This window comes from Alligator sinensis, unplaced genomic scaffold, assembly GCF_000455745.1.
Source record: "Alligator sinensis unplaced genomic scaffold, ASM45574v1 scaffold271_1, whole genome shotgun sequence".
Lineage (NCBI taxonomy): Eukaryota > Metazoa > Chordata > Crocodylia > Alligatoridae > Alligator > Alligator sinensis.
Window position 1 is genome coordinate 533,654 of NW_005842633.1, and position 9,798 is coordinate 543,451.

Here is a 9,798-nt window from a genome sequence, read left to right on the forward strand (position 1 = left end):
TCCCACCATAGCCTCCAGGAGGAGTAATTCAGCCTTGTGGCCTCCCAGCCCCGCCAAAAGTTGGTGAAGCAGTCCTGGAAGTAAAAGTCTTGAAGCAGGCTGATGTTGAAGCACGAATAGGGTGCTCACGTGCAGGTTCTCCCTAGCAGGCTAAATTCGCAGCAAGCCAGGCCATGGTCTGACAAGCCTGAGGGAGGCCACTGTGTAGGAGCGGCAGATGTTGCCTGGTGACATAAAGGCGGTCGAGGTGGGCCATAGTGAGACCACCGGCACTCATCCTGGCCCAGGTGTACTGGCACACATCTGGGTGCAGGGCTTGCCAGACGTCAATGAGATCTGCAGTCTCCAAGACAGACCACAGTTTGCGAGGTGAGAGGAGGTGAGGCTCAGGCCCCATACAATTGAGCGGGGTGTCAGTGATGCAATTAAAGTCTCCACCTATGAGGAGCAGGTCATCATCCTCACTAGCATCATGCAAGAGGGTGGCCAAGGTCTTGAAGAAAGTGTCCCTTTCCTGGACATCCTGGTGCATAAACATTGACGAGTAGCAAATGGTGTTGTGCTAGGGTGACATGGACAGTCAGCAGGTGACCAGGGACAATCTCCCATGCCACCACCATATCATGCTGTAGTTGTGACGATAGGAGAGTCACAACCCTGGCCTTAAGGTTGGTGCCATGACTCAGTAACAAGTGGCCTCACCAGGCAGCGTCCCAAGCCAATTGGTTAAGCCTGTCAGAATGTGTCTCCTGGAGGAAGGTGACAGCCAGCTGCTTCTGGCACAGGAGCTCCAGGATGGCCACCTGTTTCACCGGATCTCAACAGCCATTGACGTTAAAAATGCTAATATTTTTGCCTGCCATGGGTGTGGGTATGAGAGAGGAAGAGTGAGGTAAGGTACATAGAAGAGCGAGCTCCTGATAGCAGAGCAAACAGCAGAGACAGGTCAGAAAAGGCCTATCATGCCCTACTCTACTCCAGGGACCCCGCCAGGCCCCACTCGTCTCTCACCTGATGTATGAGCTTCTCCAAATGGTAAGCCATCTGCCGGGTGCCTAGATCTTGTTGCATAAGTTTGGCCACGGCTCTAGCAGCCTTGATAAAAACTTTAGGATCTGTGCACCATTGGGTGATGTGCCCTGCTATGTTCTTCTGTCCTTTAGTTTGTTTCAAAAAGGTTAGAAGCCCCACATAGTCAGGACTGACCCGGGGTGGGTCTGCCAACATGGGCTGCACATTTCCAACACACACACAGCGAGGCCGCACCCTAGTTGGAAGCTCACCCAGAAATGCAGCATCTACACCCTCAATACCTAACCCCATCAGCCTCCTCTGATTGTCCAGGTCAAGGACTGGCTCTCAAAAAGCAATCGCACCTTCTTGTGGGGAGGTTGCTTACAACACTCAGAAAGCTGGATTTCCATCTCACTAGCCTCCTCACCTAATTCAGTATCCTGGGACATGATCAAGAGGTCAGCAGACTCCTCTGCCACCCCCTGGGTCAGATCTTCAGAAAAGAGATAATGTGCATAGCTTTTACTTCCACCTACCTCTGGAAGCTGGGGACAGGCAAGGGGTTGGTGACCCCGCCTTCACCTCCCCCACCTCCAAGCCACTCCCATCCATGGTCAACAAGGTCATTGACACGACAGCCAGAGCGGGGCCAGGCTCTCCAGCAGGCGCCCCCCCAGCACCAGCTGAGGAGGGTCTCAGCAAGGATGGGGTGTCCTGAGTGGTCCTTTTCACTTTCTTCTCTTTGCTATTCTTCTTCATGGCAGGTGGCCCACCCTTCATAGAGGATGGGCCACACTGCTTCTGGCCTGCCTCCCCAGGGCCATCCACCTTGGACAAAGCCGTGGTGGAGAGCAAATGGGAGGAGGCCTGAGCCCCATCATCCAACAAGGCCTTGGTGCCACCATCACCGACCACCCCAGCTGCCTCGATCGGGGCAGTCAAGGCAGACAGGGGGCAAGTGGAGGCATCAGTCTCTCCACCTGGTGGTGTCTCTGTACTGGTGGGGGTGGGCCCTGTTGGTGGAATGGGTGTGGGGGAGGGTTGGGGCCTAGTCCCAGCCCCTCTGCTGGATGGTGCTTTCACACCAGAAACTCCAGTCCCCTCAGATGGAACAGGGGTGGAAGGAGGTCGGGGAAAACTCCCAGCCTCACTGGGTGGAGCTTGAGTCCCAGAGGTGGATGCACCATCTGTTGGCACCACTGTAGTTGCCAATGTTCTGGCAGATCTCCCCTGTGGGGACTGGGCTGCTCGGTGGGAAGAGCTACCACACTGGAAATGCATTGTCTCCCCAAAGAAAAAATAGATCACAAACCTCTGTCCATTGATAAGGCAGAGACCATGGGCTCTCCCTGAGAATCATGAAAACCTGCCTTCAAAAAGACAGGACATGCCTCAGTTTTGGGTTCTTACTTCCTATTGTCAATCAGCGAAAGGGACTCATAAGAACCCCATAGGGCTCAAGTTCCTTGGCCAGCTCCTGATCGGTCAATTGCAGGGGCATATTAGAAATCACCACCCTCGCTGCTGGGGTCTAGGGATGTGACAAAATAGTGTGCACCTGCAATGTCCAGGCCCTGTGCACACACCCTGTTAACTAGGGTGGAATTGCTCAGGAAAATCATTGGGACTGTGTTAACACGACCTGTGTAATGTATGCTATGTTGTCCCAGGAGACTAGCAAGGGCATCTAGGCAGCCCTCCACCCCAATGTAGGGAGGGGTGTGAACTCTCAAGCCATGGGTAATGGGGAAGTTCTGAGAGGCATCCTCATGCCAGCTGCTGGGTGTAGGAGCAGCCATTCCTCCTAGGACAGGGTTAATTTTGAGCTATAACTGAGAAAAAGAAAACAAGAAAAGTTTATACTAACTAAAAAGGTAAGAGTCTGGGAACTCAGCCATAAAACTCTAGATGGGATGGGGAAAGGGGCAGAGGAAAAAAAAACAAACCGGGGGGGGGGGGGGGGGGAGAAGGCTGTAAAGCAGCAACTCGCAGACAAAGAGACCAGAAGTACAGGGGGGGAGGGACAGAGAGGATAGAAAAAGGAGAAAAAAAAGGCTACAGAAATGCAAGAAAAGAATCAGAAAGTAAGATAAACAGAAGCTACGGACCTTTAGACAGGTGGGAGTTAGGAAAGAAAAGAGAGAGGAAGCCGGGGAGTCTTACGCTTAGGATCGCTCCACGCAGCTCCAAGCAAGCCTTGTCGGGTGCATCAAAAACAGAAGGAAGGAAGGAAGGAAGGGAAGTGAGGAGGGGAAGGGAGGTCATGGTTACAGTGCCCCCCTGCTGCCTGGCCCTGACAACAGCCGGCAGGGACGGGGAGGTGGTGGGGAAGGAGAAAGGGGAGCACAGAGGGGGGGAGGGGTGGGGGGGGGGGGTGTGCTGCAAGGTGGAGACGGGTGGGGGCATGGGAGCTCCCACATCGGAGGCTGGAGGAGGAGGTGGCAGAAGAAGACTTCACATGGCCAGCCCTGAAGGGTGAGTAGGGGGTGAGGAGGGGGTCATATAAACACTCCCTGAAATCTGTCATTCTTGATGGGCAATTAGCTAGTTTATTTATAATACTTTTGAACTAATAATTTATATAAAGTCTGTTCATGCCACTTTATTATTCACTCTATTATACTAATGCTGAGTTGTTAATTTTGGGACCATAGGCCAGACTTATTTATTCAAGAAATGTTATTAGTTTAATGAAGAATGCATTTGCTTTGGCTGAAAACAAGAACATCTTACTGCAATGAATCTAGGCCAGTGGTTCTAAACCTTTTTAGATTCCAGGCACCCAGTATTAAACCTAAAGGCACTCTTGGTTAGATTCATGGTACCTCTCAGAAAATGGTAGGTCCTGGCTTTAGCTCATATCTTGACTATGGAAAAATCATAGGGTAATTCTTCTGTTGAAAAGAACTTAGCAAGGCCACAAAAGGTTAGAATGGTTTTTTTGTGACTATAGATTCCTATTTGAAATCTTTGGGTTTATTTCATGAATCACGTGTAGAAGTTTATCTACCCAACAGTGCTAAAATTGCACAGCACATCACAACACCCCAGGGTGCTGTGGCACCTTGGTTGAAAATCACTAGGCCCAGCTGGGACTGATCCAGCTCCAAGCCCCAGCTGAAGGCAACCAGGGCCCTGGCTAAGTCATCCTCAGGACCTACAGAATGAGGGCCATTCAGGCCTTATTAGTCCCAGGCCCTAGTTCACTGTCTAAGCAACCAAACTACTAAGCTGCACCCTTTGGTTTGCCTGGAACCCTGCTAAGCTGCCTGCCTGCCTTGCTCCTGCCTAGCAGGTACCACCTGAACTTTGCCTAGATAGACCATGTACCTTGTTCCTTGCCTGAACTCCTGCCTGTCTCTTTCTTTAGCCTACACTTGTGCCTTGCCTTTGCCTAGTTCCTGCCTGTATCTTGCGTAGCCAGAACTTATACCTCACACATACCTGGAACTCTATCTAGGAGCTGTCTGTCTCTGCTCCTGTTACCAAGCCTGCCTGCTCCTAGCCTGGACTGCTACATCCCTACCTTGTTTACTTCTGAGTGCTCCTGTCTCTGAATCTGCTCCAATACTCTGTAATTATAACACATTGGAGCATCCTCCTTGCACATCAACAGGCATCCTAAGATCAAAACAAAATCAAAGAAAATTTTCTCCTCTAAGTATCAGTGTTGGCCACATATTAATATCACAAATACATCTGATCATCAGAAAACACTGTAGTTTTTTGAGGCTCTGGAGGAGGCTGCTTCAGAGATGCCTTTGTGAGACACTGCAGAAGAGAAGTGAGGAAGCCTCAGAAAATCATCTGTCACTGTTCACTCTATATTTGGCAAACAGGTCAGAAGAAACTGGGATTGGTTTGAGGGGTACATACATGAATTGATTTAATTTATCAAGGCCAAATAAACTGCTGTTTTAAATCACAAGAAAAACACCAAAGGAACTGAGGAAAGCAAGGAGTACCATCCAATAAATCTCAAGATCCTGAATCACTGCTTATTGGTTGGGAATGTGCAAGAAAATTCAATCCACATTTGAAACTGAAAACATCAGGTTCAAGTACAATGAAATCAAGGTAGCAGCAGATCCAACTACAAAGAAGTCTCTCTGTTCCATTTAAGACAGCATCAGAAAAAATCATAATAGATGAAAAGCGAAAGATGGGTAGAACACTATCTCAAACTCTTTTCATGGGAAAGTAATGTCACTGACAAAGCTCTTAACTCTATTGAAGGTCCTTGAAGAGCTTCATGATATTCCAGCTGTTGAGGATCTAAGTAAGACCATAGGCAAGCTGGCCCATGGCAAGGCCCCAGAAAATGACTGCATTCCTCCAGAAGTCATCAAATGCTTTCTTAAATTATTTGATGGGAGTGAAAGTAATAATGAGGTACAGCGAAACATTCTCCTGTGCTTCTTTCTCACCTACACAAGCTTCTTACTCACTGCTGGACAGTTGGGACAGTACCACAAAATATGAGATGTCAATATAGTCACTCTTTACAAGAATAAAGCCATAACACCTGCAACAATTACTGTAGAATTTCATTATTTAGCAGTGTTGGAAAGGTCATTGTTCGGGTGGTGCTCAGAAGACTTCAGATCCTTGTTGACCATGTTTACCCTGAGTCACAGTGTGGTTTAAAATCCCCAAAAATGTAGGGAACAAAGGAGAACCCTCTATATGACCTTCATTGACCTGAACAAGGCCTTTGACCTTGTCAGTAACAAAGGCCTCTTTAAATTACTGGAAAGGATTGGCTATTCAGCAAAACTTCTCAGCATAATCCACTCTTTTTATGATGGAATATGGGGAGTGGTCGGCTATGAAAGATCAACATCTGAAGCTTTTGAGATTCAAAGCAGAGGCAGGCAATGCTGTGCCCTTGCCGTGACCTGTTCAGGATTTTCTTTTCTCTTCTTCTGATATATGCTTTTGGGACCACTACCAAAGGAACTTATCTATATATATGCTCATATTGGAATTTATTCAACCTCATACACTTTAAAGCAGACTTAAGTGCAGAAAGTTTTGATTTGTGATCTGCTGTGTCCTGTTGACACGACTGTGATAGCCCACACAGAGAGAGTGACCTCCAAAGCCTCAAGTCACTTTGCTCATGAGTTTGGTTTTATAGTCAGCATCAAGAAGACCAATGTTATGGGCTAGAAAATTGATTTACCACCAGCATGCACAATAGGTGAAAACAAATTGGATGTTGCAAGTAAATTTACAAAGCTTGGCTTCATTGCTGTATCTCAAGCAATAAGTATTGCTTGTCACTTGAAGCTGAACTGAATACCCATATTGGCAAAGCATCAGGCATCATGAGCACATTGAGCAAACAAGTGTGGAACAACAACAAACTGATTGTTAAGACCAAATCAAAGTACATCATGCTTGCATCGTCAACACTCTTATATGGCAGTGAGTCCTGGATCATGTTTTCTACTCAAAAAAAGGGCCTCAACAGCTTTCACTTACACTGCCAACAATAAAACAGTTGTGTGGCTCCACCACATTAATGATGTGCCAAGGAGGAAATAAAGTATATGAAAGGAGAACTTACATTGCCTTCTCTGTATTCCAGGAATTTCCTGGTGGGACAAGGTTGCCTATGCTGTCTCAGAGCATGCCCATATTCTGAGCGTCCATTGTCTTCTCAGTCAGTTTTGACTTTGATGTTCTGGTCACATATGGAGAGTGGATAATGGCCATATACCCAAGAATGTCTCATGTGGAAACTCTTTACAGGACTGCATAGGCATCCTTATCTCCATTTCAAAGATGTTTGAAAGAGAGATATGAAGGCAATGAACATTAAGTCAAATGGTTGGGAGACAAATGCTGAGGATTGAAGCACTCAGAAACATTATATTAAGCATGGAATGAAGGCTTTTGAGGATAGAAGAGTCCAACATGCAGAAGAAAACCTCCAGAAGAATCCTGCATCACATTCAGGACTGTTAGGTATGAATTTCACGTGGTACCTGTGGTACTGTCACTCAAGAATTGGTCTCTACAGCCACACTTGCAGATGTTTAATGAGCTGATACCTCACCCAGCACAAATCTATTATCTCACTTACATGCCTAGTAGGATTCATGGAGAAGAAGATTCAAGACTGTATGACCTGAGATGTCTTTTTCTAATCTTGGATCTTACCATATATGCTTTCTTCTCCATTTAATATGGAATTGTTCTGTCAAAAACTGCTGTTTAATTGAGGCTACATAACATTTGCTGATATTTATGGTGTTAGAAAAGCTATCACTTAATTTATATTCAATGTTATCTTGATGTTCCATTTTAAAAACAAAGAATCCTTGTTGAATTATCTTCATTATTTAGGCTGTTTTCTGTGGGGTCCCAATGTAATTCTTTCCTGTGCTTTCCTGTGTAATAGAATATCATAAAAAGAAAGAATTTCAGTGAGTGTTGAGAATTAGAGATAGTTGAATGGTTTAGGCTGTATGGTAGATGTAACAGTGACTTTTTAAAAATGCAAAATTATCTATGTGGGGATTCTACCTAGTCCCACAGTGCTCTATGGGGCATCTTTATCTTTCATTATCCATGTATTTTTTACTGCTTGTAAACATTTTTGGGGGGTGGAGGGGAATCAGTTGGAGTCGGTGTTGAAGCTTAGGCACATGTATTTGTGAATCTTTTCAAAACACTGTGGGTGCATCTATACATGATGCTATATTGCTGTAGCAACGCGCTACAGCAATGTAGTATCAACAAGTAAAAACCATGACGCTTCAGCTGCATTGCCATAGTGACACGCGCTCCAGGTATAGTGCATAACTACAACGACGTAATAGCTAAAAAAACCTGTGTGCCGAATAGATGGTGCGGTACAGGCTGTTACTGCATTGTCATTTAGTATTTCTGAAAAGGCACAGTAACACTGGTACCACAGGGGCACTTGTAGTTGTGCCCTGTATAATCTACCTGTTGTTCACACAGGAGTAGCCACTTAAAAATATACAGTGAAATTTGCCAACCAATAACTAAGATTTACTGAAGTTATTTTGTGTTTTAAATATAGTCAGACACTGGTACCACATATAGCTCTGTGCTTGCTTAGCAATTACTGAATTTTTAATACTGACCACAGTTTATTTATATGTGGTTAGTGTGTGTGTGTGTAAAATCATGGGATCTTCTCTCAATGAATGTTTAAATTCATTTGTGCTATTCTGTATTCCAAAGTCTCCTTACCTTGCGTTATTTTCTTATGTGTCTTAGATTGTATAAGAATCAAGTTATCTAGGATGATGTTATTCACAGCTTTGCAGTCAGTGGATGAATCATGTTCATGTCAGCTATGTCAGCTAACTTTGACTAAACTCTGACATGATGCTGATCAGCATTTATTTTGGCTGCACCACCCCTACCCCAGGGTCATGTTCCACACCCTCTGAGCTAACTCAGCTCATCACAACTGTTCAAACATAGCAAAGTTCTTCACAGACAACCTTCAAGATGTCAGAGGACAGATCCTTGGCTAGGATGAATCCTCATAGCTTAACTATGAATTCAATCTGCCCTTAGATCTGCCATTTCTGTAGCAAAATATTTCCCTATAGATGGAAGGGAGGTACCGCCAGACACATGTTTACTTCCTAGCCATTAACATACAGAAGGATGAAAAAGAGAAGAATGGGTGACACTATGGCTAGGGACAGACATTACGCAAAAAACAGCTTAAGTGATCAGAAACTGGTTTAAACCTGTAACAGAACAGATTTTCAGTGCTCATAAACTAGTTTGAATATGGCTAAAACTGGTTTGAGATAAACCTGGTTGATTGTAGCATCAGACTTAACTGATTTGGGTCAAACCAGTTTATGAAATGTCTGTCCCAGACCCCTTCCTGGTTTAATATAACCAGAGTCCCCCAGTACCCCAGATGCTCTGCAGCCCTGGGCAGGGCTCTCTGGTCTACAGAAGAGCTGGCCCTGCCCCTCTGCTCCCTGGCTGGAGCTCCAGCAGAGACTGCAGGTACAGTGGTATCTCCCTGACTTCTTTCTGCTTTCTCCTCCTGTCACCACTCTCTGCTCAAGCAGGGATTCCCCCCTCCCCTCTGCCTTACAAAGACACCTCTCAACCTTAGCTAGCATACCACATGCTGGCTACGGTCCATGCTGTGGGAGATGGGAGAAAGGCAGAAAGCACAGTGTTGGCTCAGGGTTTTTTGGAGCTAATCAACAAGGTAAAGCATTGCTGGACCTGGTACTGGCCAAAGGGGATGATCTAGTCAGTGACCTAAGAATCGATGGAAAGCTGGGTGTTAGTGACCATGAGCTGATCACCTTTGCTATCCATCACAAAGCTGGCAAGATAGTCATCAATTCAGAAGTCCTTGACTTTAGGAAAGCTAACTTTGACAAGCTCAGGAGGCTCATTGTTGAGGCCCTAAGGGACAGGAAGAGGAGTCCAAGAGGAGTGGTCCTGGAAGCGATCCTGACAGCACAAGAGCTGTCCATCCCATCTCAGAGGAAGGGTAGCAAAAGGACACAGCAAACCTCTTGGCTCAGCAGGGAATTGAGGACCTCCTTCGCATAAAAAGAGAGACTTTCAAAAGACGGAAGGCTGGAATAACCACCAAGAAGGAGTACTCAGCACTAGTCCATCAAAGTAGGGAGTGGACCAGGAAAGCTAAGGCTGCAACCAAACTCCATCTGGCTTCACATATCAAGGATAATAAAAAGTCCTTTTTCAGGTATGTAGGGAGTCAGAAAAAAAGCAAGGGTAACATTGGACCCCTGCTGA

General features: G+C 45.9%; 1 protein-coding gene across 4 annotated transcripts in view; it reads right to left on the bottom strand.

Moving 5' to 3' along the window:
- CDH10 (cadherin 10) overlaps positions 1-9,798 on the bottom strand; it is a 164,573-nt gene that overhangs the window by 70,938 nt on the left and 83,837 nt on the right. The window contains exon 1 of one of the 4 annotated variants that reach the window (XM_025215239.1): positions 7,183-7,233. The exons of the other annotated variants lie outside the window; for them this stretch is intronic. The gene's annotated coding sequence lies outside the window, so the exon portion shown is untranslated. Of the gene's footprint in view, positions 1-7,182; positions 7,234-9,798 lie in introns of those variants that run through there. 4 annotated transcript variants of the gene reach the window in all.